This window comes from Bufo bufo, chromosome 3 (genome assembly GCF_905171765.1).
Source record: "Bufo bufo chromosome 3, aBufBuf1.1, whole genome shotgun sequence".
Classification (NCBI taxonomy): domain Eukaryota; kingdom Metazoa; phylum Chordata; class Amphibia; order Anura; family Bufonidae; genus Bufo; species Bufo bufo.
The window spans coordinates 58,793,467-58,816,799 of NC_053391.1; the positions used below are offsets into that span (position 1 = coordinate 58,793,467).

General features: G+C 41.2%; 1 protein-coding gene across 1 annotated transcript in view; it reads right to left on the minus strand.

Annotated features, from left to right (window-relative positions):
- Positions 1-23,333, minus strand: part of NCAM2 (neural cell adhesion molecule 2) — a 478,060-nt gene that overhangs the window by 301,485 nt on the left and 153,242 nt on the right. The gene's annotated exons all lie outside the window — the stretch shown is intronic.

A 23,333-nucleotide genomic window follows, 5' to 3' on the forward strand; every position in this document is an offset into this window, starting at 1 on the left:
TCGGTGTATCATTGAATAGTTTATGCAAGTTCAGTTTTCGTATGGATTTGTACAAATCTACTTCAAAGCTCAATGGGTCGAACCGCTCCACCAAGCTGTATCCCAGTCCCTATTCAAAAGATTTAGGGAACACATTAACTCCATAAGAACAGGAAAAGGGTGCCCCCGGCTTATTAAAGGGAACCTGTCACCGGGATTTTTTGTATAGAGCTGAGGACATGGGTTGCTAGATGGCCGCTAGCACATCCGCTATACCCAGTCCCCATAGCTTTGATACATATGCAAATGAACCTGAGATGAGTCAGAGCTTGAAAATATGACTCTTCTCTGGTCACACAAGTAAGATATGACTCTTTTATGTTAATTTGCATATGTATCAAATCAGTTTTTTTTACACAATAAAAGCACACAGAGCTATGGGGACTGGGTATTGCGGATGTGCTAGCGGCCATCTAGCAACCCATGTCCTCAGCTCTATACACAAAATCCCGGTGACAGGTTCCCTTTAACCATGTGTGTGATAGGCATGAAGGTTATCGAGGTAGCCTCAGCTTTGCCGGCATTGAATTGATCTTGAACATGCCGCAAGGAGGTGATAAGCACCACCTATTATTACAAAGAGAGGCAAGATGGATCATCTGTGCAGCAGCCATGGGACCCCTAGGTTTAAATGAAAGAAACGACCTGAGTGTATTTGTATAACCAAATGCTTTCCACGTATCCAATGTGTATCGCAGTGTTGCTTTTAACAAATTAAGCGTCTTAGATTGCCTGGACAACCAGGAATAGTGACGTTTAAAAGGGAGCGCAAGTCGGCGCAATGATGTCAGTGGCCCGAGGAAGCGTGCAAGCATGAAACATCCGTCGCCACTCAACGGTCTGTGTAAAGGTCGAATCCGCCCCAGCCCTGTTTTAATGAGGACTTTTGTAAGAATAAAAGAAGTTTGATACAGCAGTGGTGAGTGACGCCCTCTTTTCTTTACTCATCTTTGAAGATTATATGCATCCCTAATATTGGGCTGTGCATCACGTATTCTGTGGGAGGACGGGGATATGTGAGAATCCACTAATCTCAGTATGAACATTAGCAGTGCCACCCCATTCACTTTGATTCTACTGGGACAGTGTTCTGGAGTCAACCTCTAACACTAGATCTACAGGGTGGGCCATTTATATGGATACACCTTAATAAAATGGGAATGGTTGGTGATATTAACTTCCTGTTTGTGGCACATTAGTATATGTGAGGGGGGAAACTTTTCAAGATGGGTGGTGACCATGGCGGCCATTTTGAAGTCGGCCATTTTGAATCCAACTTTTGTTTTTTCAATAGGAAGAGGGTCATGTGACACATCAAACTTATTGGGAATTTCACAAGAAAAACAATGGTGTGCTTGGTTTTAACATAACTTTATTCTTTCATGAGTTATTTACAAGTTTCTCTTTGTTTACAGCCATTGACATGTCGCCGAAATGTGGGAAGAAACCAGAGTACCCGGAGGAAACCAACACAAACACTGGGAAAGCATACTCTATGCAGATATTGTTCTTGTTCGGATTTAAACCTAGGACCCCAGTGCCAAAAGGCACCAGTGCTAACCAATGAACTATTATATTATATGACCACATGATTCACATATATACAACTTGCTGTAAATCAAGAGTCAGGTGAAGTCATAGCTAAATATCCATTGAGATTCATGGATACCACAAGATCTTTATAGCTGTCTGGCATACAACAACCAGCCAGGTAATAATCAAGGTGCAGCACTCTGGGGGGCGGCGGACGACTCCTTTATAGCTCCATAATATGATGAATGATAAAGTGATAACATGGAATGTTCGTGGACTGGGAGACAGAACAAAACGGGTTATGGTCTTCGACCTGATTATTCGACATCTTCCAGCAATAGTTACATTACTGGAAACACACGCTTCACCAGAGATCCCAGAATATCTAAACAAGAGATGGGCGGGACATCAGTTCCACTCCGGATTCTCGACATACTCCCGAGGGATTAGTGTATATGTACATCAGAGCATTGACTTTATCCCCCTGGATCAGTTGATCGATAGAGACGGGAGATATATCTTTCTTTATGCTCGATGGAATGGTAGAAAGTGTGTTTAGGCCTTTCTGTATATTCCTCCACCATTTGCAATGACTGTCTTCAACCAGTTGACGTCTTTTATGTACAATAGGGAGCAGTGCCCGGTATCAATATGTGGCGACTTTAACTGCATACTGGACCCCGTACTGGATAGAATTTCTACGGTGGGGAAAAGTGGGCAGGGAAAGCACTCCCTATTTCTAGGATTTTGTGAGGAGATAGGACTCACAGATGTCTGGCGATGGCTTTACGGCAATAAACAGGTGTTCTCTTGCTTTAGTAAAACATACAATGCCATGTCTAGAATTGATATTGCCTTGGCCAGTGGTGAGATGCTTGACTACATTTTAAAAATGAAATATGAGATACATGGAATTTCCGATCACTCACCGATCCTACTGGTTATGAAGATTGGGCAACAATCGGCTATCACCAGACCTTTTAGACTGAATGAGCATTGGTTAACTATATTAAATGATTCTGAAGGGATTGATAAGGAACTCACACAATTTTGGCAAGAGAATATTGGTACAACGCATATTCACTTTGTGTGGGATGCCATGAAGGCTTTTATTCGTGGGTTATATTATAGCAGAATTAAAACGAAAAAAAAAGAGTTCCTTAAAGAGCAAAAAAACTTGGAAGTAAATATTGCATATCTGGAAGGGAGGATTCGAATAAACAACGACGTGAATATGCGAGCTAATTTAAAAATTGCGAAGGACCACTATATAAATTTTATGAGGAAAAAAGCTCAGAATCAACTATTCTTCAGGGGTTATAAACATTTCTGCGAGGGAGGTACCCCGGGTAAATTATTGGTTTCTATAATAGCTAACCAGAGAGCCCCCCAAAAGATTAGACAAATTCTGGCAGGTGATGGCCGGACATTGGAAAGAGGAGTGGAGATTGAGGGAGAATTTTTAAAATACTTTAATAATCTCTATCGCTCCGGATTGGATGATACAGGGATAAATACAGATGATTTTCTAGAAAGGGTCAAGGTCCCGGTGCTGTCGGACCTGGAATCGGCCTTCCTATGTGCCCCAATCTCTTTGGAGGAGTTACAGGCGGCTATGCAGGAGGTTCGGGGCTCTTCAGTGCCCGGGTCGGATGGCCTTCCATATGGCATTTACAAAAGCCATGCGGGGGTCCTACTGCCCGGGCTACTGCAGGTCCTGAACGAATCTTGTAATTGTGGAAAGCTGCCCCCGTCTTTGATGGAGGCAACCAACACCCTGATTCTGAAGAAGGGGAAAAACGGAAATAAAGTTGAGGCTTATCGTCCTATATCTTTGCTCAACGCAGATTATAAAATAATTGCTAAAGTCCTCGCTAATAGGCTAAGAAAAGTAATAACTGCCCTAGTCCATATAGATCAGACAGGGTTTATTCCCGGTCGACAGATACAGACCAACATACGTAGGACCATCCTTAATATTCAGATTGGAGGGGGGGAGGACTGCTCCATCCTCTCTTTAGACGCCGCAAAGGCGTTTGACCGGGTGGAGTGGTCCTTCCTCTGGCGGGTGATGTATAAGATGAACCTTGGCCAAAAATTTGTTGGCTGGGTTAAATTATTGTACAATGGACCAACAGCCAGAATTAATTTTAATGGGGGGATTACCCCGGCTTTTTTCCTACAGCGTGGGACACGACAGGGATGCCCACTCTCTCCACTCCTCTTTGCGGTCTTTATGGAACCTCTCGCTTGTCGGATACGGGCGGAGCCTAGTATTGTGGGATTTGGTGGGAGGGGAAGGGATGACAAGATCTGTCTATACGCAGATGATGTGTTGCTTTACCTAAATGATGGGTGGAGAAGTGTTCCACGTGTTATGCAAATAATAGAGGAGTTCGGCAGTGTCGCCGGATATGAGATAAATTGGACAAAGTCTGTCCTTTTCCCCCTCAATCGGGCACCTCCCCAAAATGATCTAAAGGTCAGAATTATTGCCCCAACGGGCCACTTCGAATACCTAGGAATAAAAATTAGCAGCACCATCGGGGATTATAAAACATTAAATATCACCCCCCTAGTTGATAAAATAAGGGAGAAGATTAGGGTTTGGCAGAAACTTCAGCTCTCTCAGGTCAATAGAATCGCATTGATTAAAATGATTCTGTTGCCCTGGATACTGTACACGGTTAGTTCCTGCCCTGCCTGGATCGAAGACAGCGTCTTTAATTTGATCGACCGACTGATTAACGATCTGATATGGGGCAGGAAAAGGGTCCGCATTAAGTTGCAATATTTACGGTTAGCTGGAAGTGACGGCGGTCTCGGCCTCCCTCACTTCCAAAGTTACTATCTATGCGCACAGCTACAGTGGTGTATCAACACGGGGGATGGACTATTAATATCTCATATTTTAGGACAACATCAACAGCCCACATGTAATATATTCAGTTTATTGGAATCCGGATTCCTGGAGCGTGTGGATTACTCCTGTCCCATTGGCTTAGCGCTACAGAAGGTTTGGAACAAAATTAAGGAACTTATCCAGGCCCCCCATGTTTTGGAGTTCACCCCGTTATGGGACAACCCTTCGCTAACGGAATTTTTGGCCCTTAACGAAAATGATTATTGGACTCGAAGAGACATTACGTTAGTTTCACATATATGCACAAAAGGGAAAATTAAACCAATAGGGGAAATGTTCCAACAGACACCAAACACTGTACTAGAACACTATAGATATTTACAACTACAACATGCACTAGCATGCACGCTTAAAAAAGCTTCTTTGATAATTGGTACTTCGCGATTTTTATCATTTTGTTATAGTTCATTAGGAAATAAAGTTAGGGTTGCACTAATCTATAGGAGATTAATAGAGGAATTCAGTACGATCACTAAATTTAAAAGTGTAGACAAATGGAAGGTGGATATAGGGGAATGCAACTCTGTACAATGGCAGGAAATATATCAAAACATTAAGAAGGCTTCCCTTTCAAGACAGCACCGCTTGACTCAATTTAAAATAATACACCGGTTATATGTTACTCCGAGCCTTTTAACCAAAATGTATGGTAGTCAGGGAAAAGAATTCCGTTGCTTGAAATGTTCTTTTGTAGCTGCAGGGTACGTGCACATGTTATGGGGATGCCCAGTAATTAAGACCTTTTGGGTTATTATATTTCGGGAATTAGCGGAATCAATTGGGAACACCCCTCCCCTAACTATTCAAGTAGCTGTGCTTGGACTCCTTCCACCTGAATATAAAAATAAAACCACCAAGCGTTCGCAGGTTCGTTGGTTGAAGGGACTCCTACTGGCCAAGGTAATAATTCTTAGACATTGGGTGAAGGATAGACCACCCACAATACATGAATGGCAAAGTCTAACGACAAGAGTAACAGATTTTGAATGTATGAAACGTCGTGGCGAGAAATAAGTAATGGAAACAGGGATATAGTCGTGAAGAAATGACTAAAATAGAGGTATTACCGGGGTGGAACCGATGATCCACCATGTCTCTAGAAATAATTTATCATATGAGGATCCGGAGGACACACAAAAAAGAGGGCGTGACGCGCCCCCGTCCCTTTGAGGCGGACGTACCAGGCCAGGTACAGTGGGGGGGATGGGTGGATGGTTGGAAGGGGATGGTTTTGTTTTGTTATGGGTGACAGAGAATTGGCAATAATTTTGAGGCGCTCTCGGTTTTGTGATATTTTTTGGGCATATATGTGTGCCTTGACATTATGGGTAACATTGTATAAATGTACCGGTTGTCTCTATTCTCTGTGATCAGATACTTTTTTATATTGTTATGTTGCAAGAAAATTAATAAAGATATTAATAATGGAAAAAAAAGGTGCAGCACTCTTTGACTTCCCAGTACAGCAGAGCCAGTACCCTTTAAAAGCCCCAGTGAGCCTATTGAAAATTATGTACACCTGCTTCAAGGGACCCAAGTTATGTCTGCTGAGTAGGGTAGCAGAAAAATAGTGGGAGCCAATTGGAAGCAGATCAGAATGACCGGGGTGCAAAGAGTAGTAGACAAGCAGGGTCAGAACCAGGAGAGATGGACAGAGCCAAAACAGTGGATGAAGGGTTAATCCAGAAACTGGCCACAGTCAGAATGCCAGAAGAATCTGTGGAAGCCGGATCAACAAATGAGGAATTAATCCAGAAAACAAGCCAAGGTTGATACACAGAGGGTAAACTAACAGGTCATAAGCACAGGAGTAAAAGAAGAGCCTGGACACTTTACTCAATCACAGACAAAGACACAGAGAAAGAGTTTGATTTAAATCGCATTAGTGTGCGTGGTTTATTCTAGGCTGAACATGGGAAAACACATATGTTTCCACAAAAAAATACTAGTCCAAGTCTTAGAATCCTTCAACACTCCAGCTGCAGTAAAACTATAGCTCCCAGACTACTTTATTCACTTCCATTTGAGTTTGTGTGCAAGCTGAGAGTTGTAATTTCCCATCAGTCACAGTAGTGTGCTGGACGTTACTGATCGCCGAAGTACTGTAGTCACTATAATATCACCATATAATGATCTGCACAAAGAAATTACTGATAAAATGTTGTTTGACTCTACAGCCATTTACTTTTGTGCCTTTTCATTTTTTAATCCCTGCCTTCAAAAACTTTATTATTTTCCCATGCACATAGCCTTATAAGGGCTTATTGCTTGTGAGGCAACTTTACATTTCTATAGGCACCATTTATTGTAACATCTGATGTATTAGAACGCAGGAATATTTTTTATGTGGTGGAATTGGAAAAAAACTCAGTTATGCCATTGTTTTATGGGTTTCATTTTTACGGCATTAACTGTGCCATAAAATTTTGAAAAACAATTATTTCATGGCCATATTCTGACACATCGCTTTGTTATATTTTCATTTATGGAGATGTATAGGTTTTTTTTATACTCTTTTGGGGTAGATATGACTTTTTGATAACTTTTGATTCAATTTTTTGGGGAGGAAAGCAACCAAAAGCTACATTGATCACTGTGTTTATATAGTTTTTTTTCCATTACAGTGTTCGCTGTACAAGATAAATACTTTTATATTTTAATAGTTTGGGCATTTTCAGACTTGGCAACAGCAATGATTCTTAATTTATTTTATTTTGTAAAAGGGGTGGCTTGAATGATTTGCATTTTTTTTTTTTACATTTATTAAAAGTTTTTATAACTTTATTTTTGAGCCACCCTAGGTTTTGGAACATATGATTTCTTATACAATAGACTGCAATAAAATAGTAGTGTAGGCTAAGGCAATAATGCTATATTCCTATTATGCCTAGACTGAGGCAGGGCCTAATAATGGGAGGTCTGAGAGCATTTACAAGGTAATGAAATGGCTTATACAATCGCCACAGGGTAAGCAGGCATTCAGTCATTGTAGGAAGCCCCCTTCCTCTAAATAACCTCTCAGATGCTGTGCAGTATCTCAGAGGTTAAATGTCCATGCCCCGACTTATCTCCAATCACAGTTACTGCCCAGGGGTGTAAGCCTTTTGTTAAAGCACCCGTGTCTTGTGTGTTAGGGGAGAAGATATATTGTGTTGCATTCTCCATATTCTCAATGGATTTCCATCCTTCATAAATCTACATAACTAGATGCTTAGGATATAATAAGGCTTCAGAAGCTGTCAAGAACTATTAACTTTCTGGACCATGCTGCCTAATATATGCAATTAATACTAAACAGCTTTAGAAAACATCTTAGAAAATACTTGATGAATTCCAATGAAGATATAAGTAAAACTCTGCTTTCTGTGTGTACCATATGCATTAAACAGGATTATGTAGGATAAATCCACAATGGCAAAGGATTTGGTAGCATTAGTTCAACACAGACTTTGCAGACTGTGATACAGCATGTAATGTCAATCAGTTACAGTTAAAGCTAGTCAAATATGAGAATCATCATTTCACTGAAGGGTTGTAGGCTTTTGTCTTGTAAAAGATTTACCTTGGGATATTCAATGCTGCATTTTTGACAAAAACACATAAAAATATCTGAAAAGGTTTTGTACTAGAAACAAGTGTCAGATTATAAAACAATAATCCAAAAATTCTGATTGTCATTTGATTCTAAGACAAAACTGTATAATAATCTGAAAAGACTAGAACCTAAGGAATGAATAGAGAAAATCATATTTGAAAAGAGCAAATATACTTATGAGAGAGAGGCTGGTATGCTTTTAGGGAAAAAAATATATGCATTGTTAATTTGGGTATAATAAAGTGTGATTTTATATATATATATATATATATATATATATATATATATATATAAATATATAATCACTGTCTTTTTATTTTATTTAATTATGTTTAATTACACTTTCACATTTTTTCTGCTCCATTGGATATGGGGTTAATGTAGTTTATATCAAATTCAATTATGCATCAAAAAATGTAGTTTACATCGTATTTAACCAGGTACTATATAAGTATGTCCGTCATTTATACTGTAATAAAACTTATAGATGCCCCAAAATCCTTGAGCAGTCTACTCATAGACACACTGTATATACTGAGGTACTCTAGTAAACACTAGTTGAATGCATAAGGAATAATCCATTCAGCCTTGCTCTCCCCTCATTGGATATAGCGCGGTGAGTGCCGAGAAAAGGGAGGGGGAGCAGAGCTGGAGCGAGTAGGAGACAGGTAGAGGGGCTGGAGCGGGGGCGTCAAACTGACGTGTGTGCGCTCGCGTTTACTACAGGCAAACTGCATGTCATTCATGGTAAAAGGGACAGCGAGTGGTTGATGGAAGGAGCGCGGGGAATGAATGTTAATTTAACAGGGCTATGTCAAGCGCGCGGACGCCAGTACCCTTATTTCCCCTGATGAAGCCACACATGTGGCGAAACATGTCGGGAGAGTGGTGTAGTGCATTTAGTTTTCGACAGAGGACAGTGGAGGATTTAAATCAATCAATACAGGGACAGTGAGAGGGCATATGTGCAATAGTAGGTGTATGTGTGTGATATAGACACCTAGTGCCTGAATTGTGGAATTGGGTGTGTATAGAAGATACTCTGTATCAGTGTGATTGATCTGTTAGCCACATTGTATCGGACTGAGCAATGTAGGCTTGTGTGAATATGTATTCAGCAGTGTGCGTTTATAACATGCAAGGCAATTGACAAGAGAATGCAGCTTACAAGAATAATGAAGCTGCATGATAACAGACTGTCAGATAATGTGGTCTCTCTGAGCAGCACTGACATTTAATAGAATGATCATGGCTATAGAATAGTATTGATAGCACACATCTCAGACCAAATACAACTGGTGTATTTGTACCCCCACCCAATATAATATCTGCTGAGTAGTAGCAGAAAGTGTATAAAGAAAGCACTATATAGTGTAAATAGACTCTAAGAGGTGTGACGGTGAATACATACTCATAGTAACACCACACAAACTAAATAAAAATAGTGGTTATTTAAACACAAAAAGGAGAGTTCATGCACAAACATCTCCCTCCAGTAATTAACAATAATCATTAGTGACCCTGTTCCACTGCCCTCTGATAGTTTTATTTACACATGATTTTCCTTTTTTTGACATTTATAAGGTTTTAACCACTTCCCGCAACTGTAACGCCGAAAGGCGTCATTGCGGCGGCTCCCCCAGGCTACGCTAACGCCAATAGGCGTCATCTCGCGTGAGCCGAGATTTCCTGTGAACGCGCGCACACAGGCGCGCGCGCTCACAGGAACGGAAGGTAAGAAAGTTGATCTCCAGCCTGCCAGCGGCGATCGTTCGCTGGCAGGCTGGAGATGTTTTTTTTTTAACCCCTAACAGGTATATTAGACGCTGTTTTGATAACAGCGTCTAATATACCTGCTACCTGGTCCTCTGGTGGTCCCCTTTGTTTGGATCGACCACCAGAGGACACAGGTAGCTCAGTAAAGTAGCACCAAGCACCACTACACTACACTACACCCCCCCCCGTCACTTATTAACCCCTTATTAGCCCCTGATCACCCCTGATCACCCAATATAGACTCCCTGATCACCCCCCTGTCATTGATTACCCCCCTGTCATTGATCACACCCCTGTAAAGCTCCATTCAGACGTCCGCATGATTTTTACGGATCCACTGATAGATGGATCGGATCCGCAAAACGCATCCGGACGTCTGAATGAAGCCTTACAGGGGCATGATCAATGACTGTGGTGATCACCCCATATAGACTCCCTGATCACCCCCCTGTCATTGATTACCCCCCTGTCATTGATTACCCCCCTGTCATTGATTACCCCCCTGTAAAGCTCCATTCAGACGTCCACATGATTTTTACGGATCCACTGATAGATGGATCGGATCCGCAAAACGCATCCGGACGTCTGAATGAAGCCTTACAGGGGCGTGATCAATGACTGTGGTGATCACCCCATATAGACTCCCTGATCACCCCCCTGTCATTGATTACCCCCCTGTCATTGATTACCCCCCTGTAAAGCTCCATTCAGACGTCCGCATGATTTTTACGGATCCACTAATAGATGGATCGGATCCGCAAAACGCATCCGGACGTCTGAATGAAGCCTTACAGGGGCGTGATCAATAGACTCCCTGATCACCCCCCTGTCATTGATCACCCCCCTGTCATTGATCACCCCCCTGTCATTGATCACCCCCCTGTCATTGATCACCCCTCTGTAAGGCTCCATTCAGACATTTTTTTGGCCCAAGTTAGCGGAATTATTATTATTTTTTTCTTACAAAGTCTCATATTCCACTAACTTGTGTCAAAAAATAAAATCTCACATGAACTCACCATACCCCTCACGGAATCCAAATGCGTAAAATTTTTTAGACATTTATATTCCAGACTTCTTCTCACGCTTTAGGGCCCCTAGAATGCCAGGGCAGTATAAATACCCCACATGTGACCCCATTTCGGAAAGAAGACACCCCCAGGTATTCCGTGAGGGGCATATTGAGTCCATGAAAGATTGAAATTTTTGTCCCAAGTTAGCGGAACGGGAGACTTTGTGAGAAAAAAATTAAAAATATCAATTTCCGCTAACTTGTGAAATCCGAAAGGTGCTCTTTGGAATATGGGCCCCTTTGCCCACCTAGGCTGCAAAAAAGTGTCACACATCTGGTATCCCCGTACTCAGGAGAAGGTGGGGAATGTGTTTTGGGGTGTCATTTTACATATACCCCTGCTGGGTGAGAGAAATATCTTGGCAAAAGACAACTTTTCCCATTTTTTTATACAAAGTTGGCATTTGACCAAGATATTTATCTCACCCAGCATGGGTATATGTAAAATGACACCCCAAAACACATTCCTCAACTTCTCCTGAGTACGGAGATACCAGATGTGTGACACTTTTTTGCAGCCTAGGTGGGCAAAGGGGCCCATATTCCAAAGAGCACCTTTCGGATTTAACAGGTCATTTTTTACAGAATTTGATTTCAAACTCCTTACCACACATTCGGGCCCCTAGAATGCCAGGGCAGTATAACTACCCCACAAGTGACCCCATTTTGGAAAGAAGAGACCCCAAGGTATTCGCTGATGGGCATAGTGAGTTCATGGAAGTTTTTATTTTTTGTCACAAGTTAGTGGAATATGAGACTTTGTATAAAAAAAAAAAAAAAAAATCATCATTTTCCACTAACTTGTGACAAAAAATAAAAAATTCTAGGAACTTGCCATGCCCCTCACGGAATACCTTGGGGTGTCTTCTTTCCAAAATGGGGTCACTTGTGGGGTAGTTATACTGCCCTGGCATTCTAGGGGCCCGAATGTGTGGTAAGGAGTTTGAAATCAAATTCTGTAAAAAATGACCTGTGAAATCCGAAAGGTGCTCTTTGGAATATGGGCCCCTTTGCCCACCTAGGCTGCAAAAAAGTGTCACACATCTGGTATTGCCGTACTCAGGAGAAGGTGGGGAATGTGTTTTGGCGTGTCATTTTACATATACCCATGCTGGGTGAGAGAAATATCTTGGCAAAAGACAACTTTTCCCATTTTTTTATACAAAGTTGGCATTTGACCAAGATATTTATCTCACCCAGCATGGGTATATGTAAAATGACACCCCAAAACACATTCCTCAACTTCTCCTGAATACAGAGATACCAGATGTGTGACACTTTTTTGCAGCCTAGGTGGGCAAAGGGGCCCATATTCCAAAGAGCACCTTTCGGATTTCACTGGTCATTTTTTACAGAATTTGATTTCAAACTCCTTACCACACATTTGGGCCCCTAGAATGCCAGGGCAGTATAACTACCCCACAAGTGACCCCATTTTGGAAAGAAGAGACCCCAAGGTATTTCGTGATGGGCATAGTGAGTTCATAGAAGTTTTTATTTTTTGTCACAAGTTAGTGGAATATGAGACTTTGTAAGAAAAAAAATAAAAAAAAAATAAATCATCATTTTCCACTAACTTGTGACAAAAAATAAAAAGTTCTATGAACTCACTATGCCCATCAGCGAATACCTTAGGGTGTCTACTTTCCGAAATGGGGTCATTTGTGGGGTGTTTGTACTGTCTGGGCATTGTAGAACCTCAGGAAACATGACAGGTGCTCAGAAAGTCAGAGCTGCATCAAAAAGCGGAAATTCACATTTTTGTACCATAGTTTGTAAACGCTATAACTTTTACCCAAACCATTTTTCTTTTACCCAAACATTTTTTTTTTATCAAAGACATGTAGAACTATAAATTTAGAGCAAAATTTCTATATGGATCTCGTTTTTTTTGCAAAATTTTACAACTGAAAGTGAAAAATGTCATTTTTTTGCAAAAAAAACGTTAAATTTCGATTAATAACAAAAAAAGTAAAAATGTCAGCAGCAATGAAATACCACCAAATGAAAGCTCTATTAGTGAGAAGAAAAGGAGGTAAAATTCATTTGGGTGGTAAGTTGCATGACCGAGCAATAAACGGTGAAAGTAGTGTAGTGCCGATTTGTAAAAAAGGGCCTGGTCTTTAGGGGGGTATAAACCTGTGGTCCTTAAGTGGTTAAAGATGACAAAATAAAGATGTAGTTTTAATTTGTACATACAAAGGGATTTCTTTTTGGTCAGTTGACCATTTGGAATTTTGTTGAAATTATCCCGAGGGTCCCATCTAGGGTTTTCAATTTGATTTATTCTCCACTTATCATACTCTTTTTCATTTCCCTAAACGTTTCACTCACATGGAATTCACGGCTAAATCTTTCTTAGGAGTTAAAATGGACTAGCAGCTCACTGAGGGATCAGATTACATGCTGCTCATATACGTTTATTGAGGAGGTTTTAGAGAGAGGAGGAGCTGAGAGAGAAAGAAGCAGAGAGACACACATGATGCTGCACTGTGAATCCAGTAGCATTTTTCTGTCTGACTGCTACTGGATTCACATCTACACTGCCAAGTGTTTCTCCATAATGTATGTATTGACCAGATATAGTACTATCATGTGCACAAACAGTGCATGACGGTTTGTTCTGAAAAGTCCCTCAAACAAAAGATGCAACTTAAGCTATTCACACACTTTCAATAGCTATCACTTGAACAGCTGTTGTTTAAGACTCCGCCATATACATGCAAGTTCAGTCACACTAGAGGGGAATATGCCTCTGCCAGACACCTCTGGCAGCAGCTTATCTCCCTTGAGAACAAAGATCTGGCATGTTGTAATTCAGCATGTTCAAACCTTCTCTCTCTAGCACATGATGTTGGAACTCCTCCATTCAAATAACATAGTTGGCCAATACAGTGATATGGAGGTGACATTGAGTGCCTATGGGTCTGTAATTGCTGAGTTCTTATGCCCATGCACCTACAGTATGAGCCCTAATCTTAAAACTGCACACTCTCTGAGGTCCAGATTTTCTTTTACTGATTAATATTGCGGCTCCACTAGTTCAAGTAAAATAAAATACATTTTCTACTCAGTAGCCATGCCATCCCTCTACTTTGCTATGGAAAACAAATCAACAGTGGCCACAGGGGATGAGTTCTACTTTGTCTCATATAACTGTTGTTAACCCCTTTGTGATATTCGCCATACATGTACAGCAGATGTTGGGTATTTAAAGAAAGTGTCCACAAAGGAGTTTATCAGGAGCCAAAACCAGTGGGTGCCTGATGTTTTTAACCCTCAGATGCCATCAATTGCAACCATGGCATCTGAAAGTTCATTTTGTTGCTATGGCACATGAGAGCCTTGTCAAGGTCCCTGAGAATGCTAAAGCAACGTTCCTATTGAGCCCTGCCTCCAAACTGGAATGGTAGACCAAGATGAACCTGATAATAATTATGGTGGATACTAGTCATAAATCATTGGCAAAACAGAGATCACAGGTAGTGTGGTAGACAGAAATGAGGAAGAAGGTGCAGGGGGTGTAGCAATATGGAGATCATGATGATCACATATTCATATTTAAAAATAAAGTTTTTTTTTTATATCATAAAAATAGTTAATAAAAAAATAATCATAACTGATATATGCAGCTGAACAGGAAGACCCAGGAACACATTAGATGTGCAAAGACAGCCTATGCACAGCAGAAATGACATCAATGGCATGTGTGTGTGTGTGTGTGTGTGTGGGAGGGGGGGGGGGTATTGAGCAGACTACCTTGCCTCCACAGCTCAGCACACAGAACTCATTTAAGCCTCTAATAATAATAATAATAATAATAATGATATAGCCCCTATAATAATATAGAAATATAGAAACATCAGCATGTAGTAATTGGACATACATTGAAAGGTTTCCCAAAATCTTCAAGAAACAAAAAAAAATGATAGACATTATTATTGTTGAGTGCAAATATTCGAATTACAAATATTTATCGCGAATATCACAACTTCGAGAATTTGCAAATATTTGGAATATAGTGCTATATATTCGTTATATTGAATATTTGTCATTTCTTTTCATCTGAATATTCTATATAGTGCTATATATTCCTTTATGAACCACTTCACATTACACGATTTTAACATTGCAGATTTAATCTCGAATAGGAATATTCGCGAATATATGCCAAATATTCTACCACATATTCCAGAAATATTGCAAATTCGAATATTGCCCCTGCCGCTCATCACTAGATATTATATCAGACCAGTGATAGAAACTATAATACAGTATCTCATATATGACAACTTTCAATAATCTGAACCTGTCTGTCCAGTCTCCAAGATTCCTCTCAAGCTGCATCAGTTCTTTGGAATGAGCTACCCCAGGCAATGAGGTTAATTCCCAACATCCACAGTCTTATAGTGAAACAAATCTCCTTAGGGCGGTCTATCAATAACTCATCTCCATTCACGCCTTCAACATTATTTCTCAGATCCTTTCATTTAACATTATCCACCACAACCCCTTGCACTCAGAAGCACAGATACAGGCTGGTGGCTGGTTTATGCAGCTTTATACTGTATTCACGCCCCTATTTAGTAAAGATGGCTGAACCATTTTACAACACAAGTACTCCTTACCTAGTGCCGCCACTACTTCCTCATAGACATGTCGGGGGTTATTTATTATTCAGAAATACGCTGCAATCTGTGACTTTATCCCGCCCACGCCAGGTCTAAAAAAGCGTGGTGTGGGCAGGGTAAGCCTGGTAGGCCCAGGCCCGTCTCTTTCATCATTTTCTACGCCTGTTTCAGGCGTAAAAAATGGTCTAAATGTAAGAAAGCTAAGAACCTGACTTACATTTAGACTTGCGCTAGATGCGCCAAAGTTACATAGAGGCCGCCGCCAGCTGTAGAGGTTATTAGGACCGGCGTCTAAAATGCTGGTCTTAATAAATGACCCCCATAGTCTGCAGGACTTTCTGTTGGGGGATATACATGTGAATACCCTAAAATGGTAAATCAAAAGCATACCACAATAGGTAGAATCACTTTAACAGATCAAATGGAGTTCAGAAGATACATCCTTGTCTCCCCTTCTCAGTTGGCCAAAGAACTATGGACTCTGATGCCAGCGTTGTCAGACGAAAATTTTTGGAGCAATTTTTCAACAAGGACCTTCTGGTATTGCACCGTTTTTCTTGTCCTCTCCACCAGAGAAATAAGAGATGAGAAGTTATTTTTGTGGCGGGGGTTGAGAAGGGTGAACAACCAGTAATCTGTGTTGTCTAAAATGCGTATAACGCGCGGGTCATGGGAAAGGAAGCCTAAAATGAAGTCAGCCATGTGTGCCAGAGAACCAACAGGCAAGACTTTGCTGTCGTCATCAGGAGGATCACTCTTAATCTCCTCATTCTCTTCCTCCTCTTCAGCCCATCCACGCTGAACAGATGGAATAAACCTGCTATTGGTACTACTCTCTGTAGCGGAATAAACCATCTCCTGCTCCTCCTCCTCATCATCATCCAATTCACGCTAAGAAGACCAACAGAGGGTGGTCTGACTATCACCCTGTGTACTGTCTTTCCACATTTCCACATCTTCCACATGCAAAGTGTCTGCCTTCATTGTGAGCAGCGAGCGTTTGAGTAGACACAGAAGTGGGATGGTTACGCTGATAATAGCGGCATCGCCGCTCACCATCTGTCTTGATTCCTCAAAGTTGCGTAAAACCCCACAGAAGTCAGACATTCATGCCCACTCGTCACTTGTTAAGAGCAGAAGCTGACTGGAAAGGCGACGACCATGTTGCAGCTGGTATTCCACTACTGCCCTCTGCTGCTCACAAAGCCTGGCCAACATGTGGAAGGTGGAGTTCCAGCGCATGCTCACGTCGCACAACAGCCGGTGAGCTGGCAATTTCAAGTGCTGGGGTGGGTGGGTGTTTGGGTACTTTCGCTTGCGTTCAAAGGCCTGGGGTAAGGACATTTGGATGCTTGGCTGGGACACAGAAGTGGATGTGGTCGCTGATGGTTCTTGCGAAGTTCCAGGTGCAGGGCGGGAGGCATCTGGGCCTGCACCTTCGACAGGGGATTGGCATGTAACATAGGGGAAGTGGAGGCAGTGGTGTGACCCACAGACACAGATTGTGGACCCAGGCCTGTTTGGTGTGGCCCGCCTTCTCACTTTCGCCACCCCACTGCCTCTTCCAGCCTGTTGCGGTGCTGCAGATCCCTCTCCCTCTGTACTGCTCTCCTTGCTCAGCTTGCCACCTTTCCAGGTTGGGTCCATGACCTCATCGTCCACCACCTCCTCTTCCACTTCCTCACTCTGATCATCCTCCTACCATGAAAACTGCACTGGATGTCACTGATATTTTAGGGATGCGCACACTTGAAACAGGAGATGTGGCGCGGATAATTTAACAGTCTGCAGGGGATACCATCTACGGAAAAACTGCACTGGATGTCACTGATATTTTAGGGATGCACACACTTTAAACAGGAGATGTGGTGCGCATAATTTAACTGTCCGCATGGCACACCGTCTATGGAAAAACTGCACTGGATGTCACTGATATTTTAGGGAGGCGCACACTTTAAACAGGAGATGTGTCGCGGATAATTTAACTGTCCCTTCCTATGCACAGCTCTCCCTAACACTGAGCAATTTAGCGCAGGTTGCGCTACAAAAATATATTGCTGCTGTCACACACAATAGTCCTTACAAGGACTTTTGGGTCTCTGAAACATTTTTGTACACTTATAATATTCAATTACACTCCCTACACTCTCTGTCCCTTCCTATTCTCAGCTCTCCCTGACTTAGAATGAGCCGAACATGAGTCATCGGGTGCTATATTGTGTTTCGGCCAGCCAATCACTGTAATGCCAGTAGCCAACATGGCTACTGGCATTACAGTGAGGGCAGTACTTACCTGCACGTTTATTGGCTGCTTAGCAGCCGCGAAACGTGCGGGTAGGAGACTTGAGCATTGTGCTCGAGCACATGCGGTACTCGGCCATAGCAATGCTCGAGCCGAACTGGTATTCGGCCGAGCATGCTCACTTAACACTAATATTCATATGTTGAAGGGCTATTGAATGAAGCCTGTTATAATTAAAGTCATAGGGGGAGATTTACCATCTCCCTGCACCTGTGTTTTGGTGTTAAACAGTTGCAAAATACAGTTTTTACTACTTGTGACTAAATCTAGTCTTAACTAGGGTTTTTAAGCTACCCTCACCAGTTTCCGAAAAGAGTGGTGGGAAGGGGTGGTCCATGGGTGGGCGCTCAGCCCTGGCAAATGTTATCATCGTTTACACCAGAAACTGGCATAAACAATGACAAAAAAAAAATGCCAGCTATGAGATGGAGTAGATTTCAGTCTGATGTATGGACTGTTGGAGAAGGCATTTAATTTATGACAAAGCCTGCACCTCATCATATATGAAATATCTCTTCTGTTGGTGCAGGGCCCTTCAATACCAGCATAGCACATAAACAGGGTCATAGTCTCTGCCCCTTCCTACAATGGGCTGAAGTTTTCTGGCTGACTATGACGCGCAGTAAACAGTCCTGTACAAGGCACATTCTGTACCCCCTCTTGTGCTCCGATCCTTTGCCTTAGACCAGTATCTGTGGCTCACTAGCATCCTACTCCTAATCTAAAACTATCTAAATAGCTTTTGTTTCTGCTCACAACATCCTTATGTAATAGCTAGGTAAGTTACCAGAGTTACTGCCTACAATCATACAATATCTAAAATCAAGATGTCAAGCGAAAGATGGATTGTTCTCTTCTATAACATTAGAGTATGAAAGGGGAAGGCAAAAAATACAGGTATTCTTGTTTTTATGTGCCATATGATAAAAAAAGAGCAACAGACTTTACATTGTCTTAGCACCTCCCCATATTTCTTTATAGACACCGATAAGCTCAAAAGATGCTTTAGTTAGGTCCAAATAGAGAATTCTGCAGAACATTCATGACATAACACATTACTCGAAGACCTGCTTGTTCCCCACTGTAATAGGTTAGGCAGTAAGGAGTGGGTGCTGTTGTTGCAGATACTGTAGGTTTCCTTTACCAGAGTGTTATATATTTCATTTCCAGGAACTGTTTCTGGGGCACTTGTATAAGATAATTATGTAGATAAGACTGCTATATCAATGCATTAAATAGCTCTATCGCTTTATTTTTATATCATAAAAGATCCACAATGACAAAACAATTTCTATAAATATATCATTTAGTCATAGAGAACCACTAACGGTCATAATCCCTTACCAACTCCATATTCAAGGTAAGGTACCTGCATACGTTACAGATTACGTGTCTTTTCCATGCAGAATGTACGGCGCTGGGAAGGTCTTTAAATATGGCGCCCTAGCCGGCGCATCTCTGCTGTTTCAAGCAGTAAAGGCCTGCGGCTAATGTCTGCGACCGCCAATAATGCTGATCGGAGGAATTTAACTCTCAAACGTGACCACGGTATCTAAATAGCAACTCCGTGCACTTCCAGAAGATGAGCGGTTTCCCCGTGCAGGGAGCAGGGAAGCCGGTCCTTCGATCTATGCGGTTTTCGATTCAGATTTCATACAAATTCATAAAAAATGCACAATGTGTGTAGGTAGCCTTAAAAGTTTTTTTTGTTTTTTTTCTAGACAATGCTAGTTACACAGGCTGGACTCCAGATAGATATTCTGTAGCAATCTAGAAGACAGATTTCTCTAGCTGCTGCTGATGTATTTAGCTCACAATGTGTTGCCTAGAATAGAAGCACTTCTCACCAGGAGTAGTGTTTTAGCCTCCACAATGTAAATAACCACTCACAAATGAATATCGTGAATATGGTCAGTTGAATAGGTTGTAGAATTTTTAATACAGTGACTAGAATTTTTAATAAAGCAATTAACTAACTTTTTTGCATACTTTACATACATTAATATTAAAGTGGAATATAAAAAACTTTGTAATACACCCTAACACAATCAAGAAACTTTGTAATATACCCAATCGGAGAAAAATGTTTTACTCCCTCCTTCCTATTAAATTAGTATTCCCCTCTAACTTCATCTTGAGAGAAGAGATCGACTATGAGCTCACTGAACAGCAAATTGCAAGCCAATGGGGAGGGGGAAGGAGAGGACTGAGCTGCCTTATAGTTTCCTACATTACTGATGCAAAATTTGTTGAAATATCAGTAATTTCTCTAAATTTGCTTCAGGTTAGATTTGTTAGAATCTGCCATCAGATTCAATTCAGTCTGAATAAATTCAAACCAACTCTAAAGTGTCCCAACTGCCCTGAAATGTTCTATGCGACACTCTGGGGTCTCCTAGGACTGTACCCAACAGCTTTCATGCTCTTTAATACCAAGGCAGAATTAGTAATGTCCAAGTCAAAATGTCAACTTAATTTTTTATTTTTTTTTAAATACTCTGTCTGGCTTGAAAATGGTGGCTGCCATTTTGAGCTACTTTTTTCAGACTAGTCACAAAGGTTTAGGATTCTCCAAAATGTGAATTTTTGGGGAAATCCATAGGCAATTTGATTTGCGTACAAATAATTCACTCATCTCTAGTTTGTAACTATTTAAACTTTAACGCATCTGTCTCAAGGGGCTATTGGTCCTAATTAGTGTTGAGCGAACTTCTGTTTTAAGTTTGGCGTCTAAAGTTCGGCTTCCGGTTAGCGGAGAATCCCGATATGGATTCCGAATTCCGTTGTGGTCTGTGGTAGCGGAATCAATAATGGCCGATTATTGATTCCGCTACCACGGACCACAACGGAATTCGGAATCCATATCGGGATTCTCCGCCACCTGGAAGCCGAACTTTAGACGCCGAACTTAAAACAGAAGTTCGCTCAACACTAGTCCTAATGTCCAAATGATTCAATAGAGAGTGCTCTGGTCTCTTGGATCTGTGGGTCTCCATAGAAAAACACACAAAATATTGAGAAACATGGGAAGAGGAGCAGGGCATACATCTTTAGCACAAAGACAGCTCTCCATAGCTCCTACAGTTTATTTGACTATTAAAATTATTTTCCTCTTGCAATTTTTGGATTATCCTGAGGATAGACCATCCATATTAGATTGAATGTACACCACAACCCCTTTAAACAACTGAGGAGCTAGAGTGAAGAGGTCTAGACCCTCCAGTGAAATACTGTGCAGACTAACAGAAGAGGAAAATTAATGAGTGTATGTATGTTTTATTAAGGTATACAGTATTACAGTTACTGAATAAAACACATATATAACGTCATAGTAATTATGTTAGCATACAGCGTATGGTGATCATTCTCACATCATATACTGCACATAAAACAGTGGCTGATTATGGTGCTTTACATTTTCTTTGAATATTGTGGAAAACTATAAAGATTTTTACTGTTTGTCTTCATCATCGGCAGGAAACCATTTACATATACCCTAGGCAGAAGAGAGCAGATCAATGTGAAATATTAAACTGTGAACACCTGAAGAAGGGGAGCTCTATGGCACTGAGCAGAATCTGCTGCAGGCAGTGCTTTATCAGTCTATTGATGCGTGCACACCATGCAATAAATACAGACTGAGAAATTGACTTGAATTGGATTTAAATGTCAATTACTTGCACTGTAAAGATATTTGTCTGTGTCTCGAGCAGTCTATAGTCGCAGCCAAAGATAAAACTCAAGCATAAAATAACTAAACAAATTCTAGAAATTTATTGACAGCAAACAAATCAGCAAACCTTCAGCGGAATTGCAAAGTTGCGTTTTAACCGTTTTCTGTTTCATTGACTTTGCCTACAACTAGCGATGAGTCTATGGTCCTAAAGCAGGTCTGTAGTCCTCATCTGATAGTAGGACATTCATTATTAAACAGCTAGTGAAAGCGCGGCCGAGCGTGAAAGAAAACAAATTTCTCGACTCGTGTGTATTGTTTGGCTTTGAATACACATGGATGTAAATGTAGCAGTTTATTGTGGTAATGCTCCCAAAATTATGCAGTCAAAACAACTCAATAACCTGCTAGATTGCATTTTATAAGGGAAATAATAATAACCAGGGACATAGCTTTGGGCAAGGGAAATTGCAGATTTCACAGAATGAAAAAAAGAGAAAAGAGGTAACAACGGCTGCTGTAATCACCTTGGTTCTTTATAGGCTATAGCAAAAAGGCACATAACCTATTCCAAATGTCACAAACTGTTCTCAATGTGATTTCTACAGGCAGGAAAAATATGCAAATGTCTTGTGGTTTGAAATTATTTCGCTACCCGTGATTATTTGAGATTCAAGGCAAGAATTTTATCTATTAGTTTATATGTAACGAGCTTCTTTCAGGGACATGGAAATGTGACAGCAATGTATGGAGAGACATTTATACATGATGGGTATGGACTTATTTTTGCATAGTTGTGCCTGGTATATGGGCATCAGAAATTAATCCATGCCACCAGTTAAATCATGGGGCATTGGATATAATAGTGCCCTGTATACAAACTATTTATATAAATTAAATGGCTCTCTCACTTCTGCAACTGGCATTTATCATGTAGAGAAAGTTAATATAAGGCACTCACTAATGTATTGTGATTGTTCATATTGCTTCATTTTCTGGCTGGATTCATTTTTCCATCACACATACTCTGCTCATTTACATGGTTAGGACCACCCTGCAATCCATCAGTGGTGGCCGTGTATGCACACTATAGGAAAAAGCTCTGGCCTATTTGGTGTCCAGGACCGTGGGAGCTCACATAGGCTAGTGCTTTTTCCTATAGTGAGCAAGCACGACCACCACTGATGGATTGCAGAGTGGTCATAACCAGGGAAATAAGCAGAGTATATGTGAAAAATGAATCTAGCCAGCAAAGGAAGCAATATGGACAACCACAATAAATTACGAAGTGTCTTGTATCAACTTTCTGTACATGATTAATGCCATTTGTTGAAGTGAGACAACCCCCTAGTACCACCATTAGCAAGCAATATACAGTACTTCCTTCCATCTCTGCACCCAGAGATGGACTAACCATTTTGGCATAAGAGCAAGTCCCAAGAGTCGATAGCCAGTGTATCGCAGTGGGTATGGACCCACAGTGCCACTGAGTAGATTTGGCTGGGGCTAATTCTGAGGGCCTTATAAACATGGACCCCTGATTTTTACCTTTTACCTCCTAGAAGGATATGGACTTTCCCGCAGGGGTCACCGGACTGCTGCTTCTAGGAGTAGACTCATTTTAGAGTCTGTTGACCCAGGCAGATCAAAAGACATTGATGTGTGGCAACAAGAGGACAGACAAAAGTATGGTCTAAGTGCAAGCTAAGGTCAAGACAGGCAGAGTTTGCCCCAATACACTAAACAGGCAATAGGTCAGGGCAAAGGGTCAATATGGTGATCAGGCAGA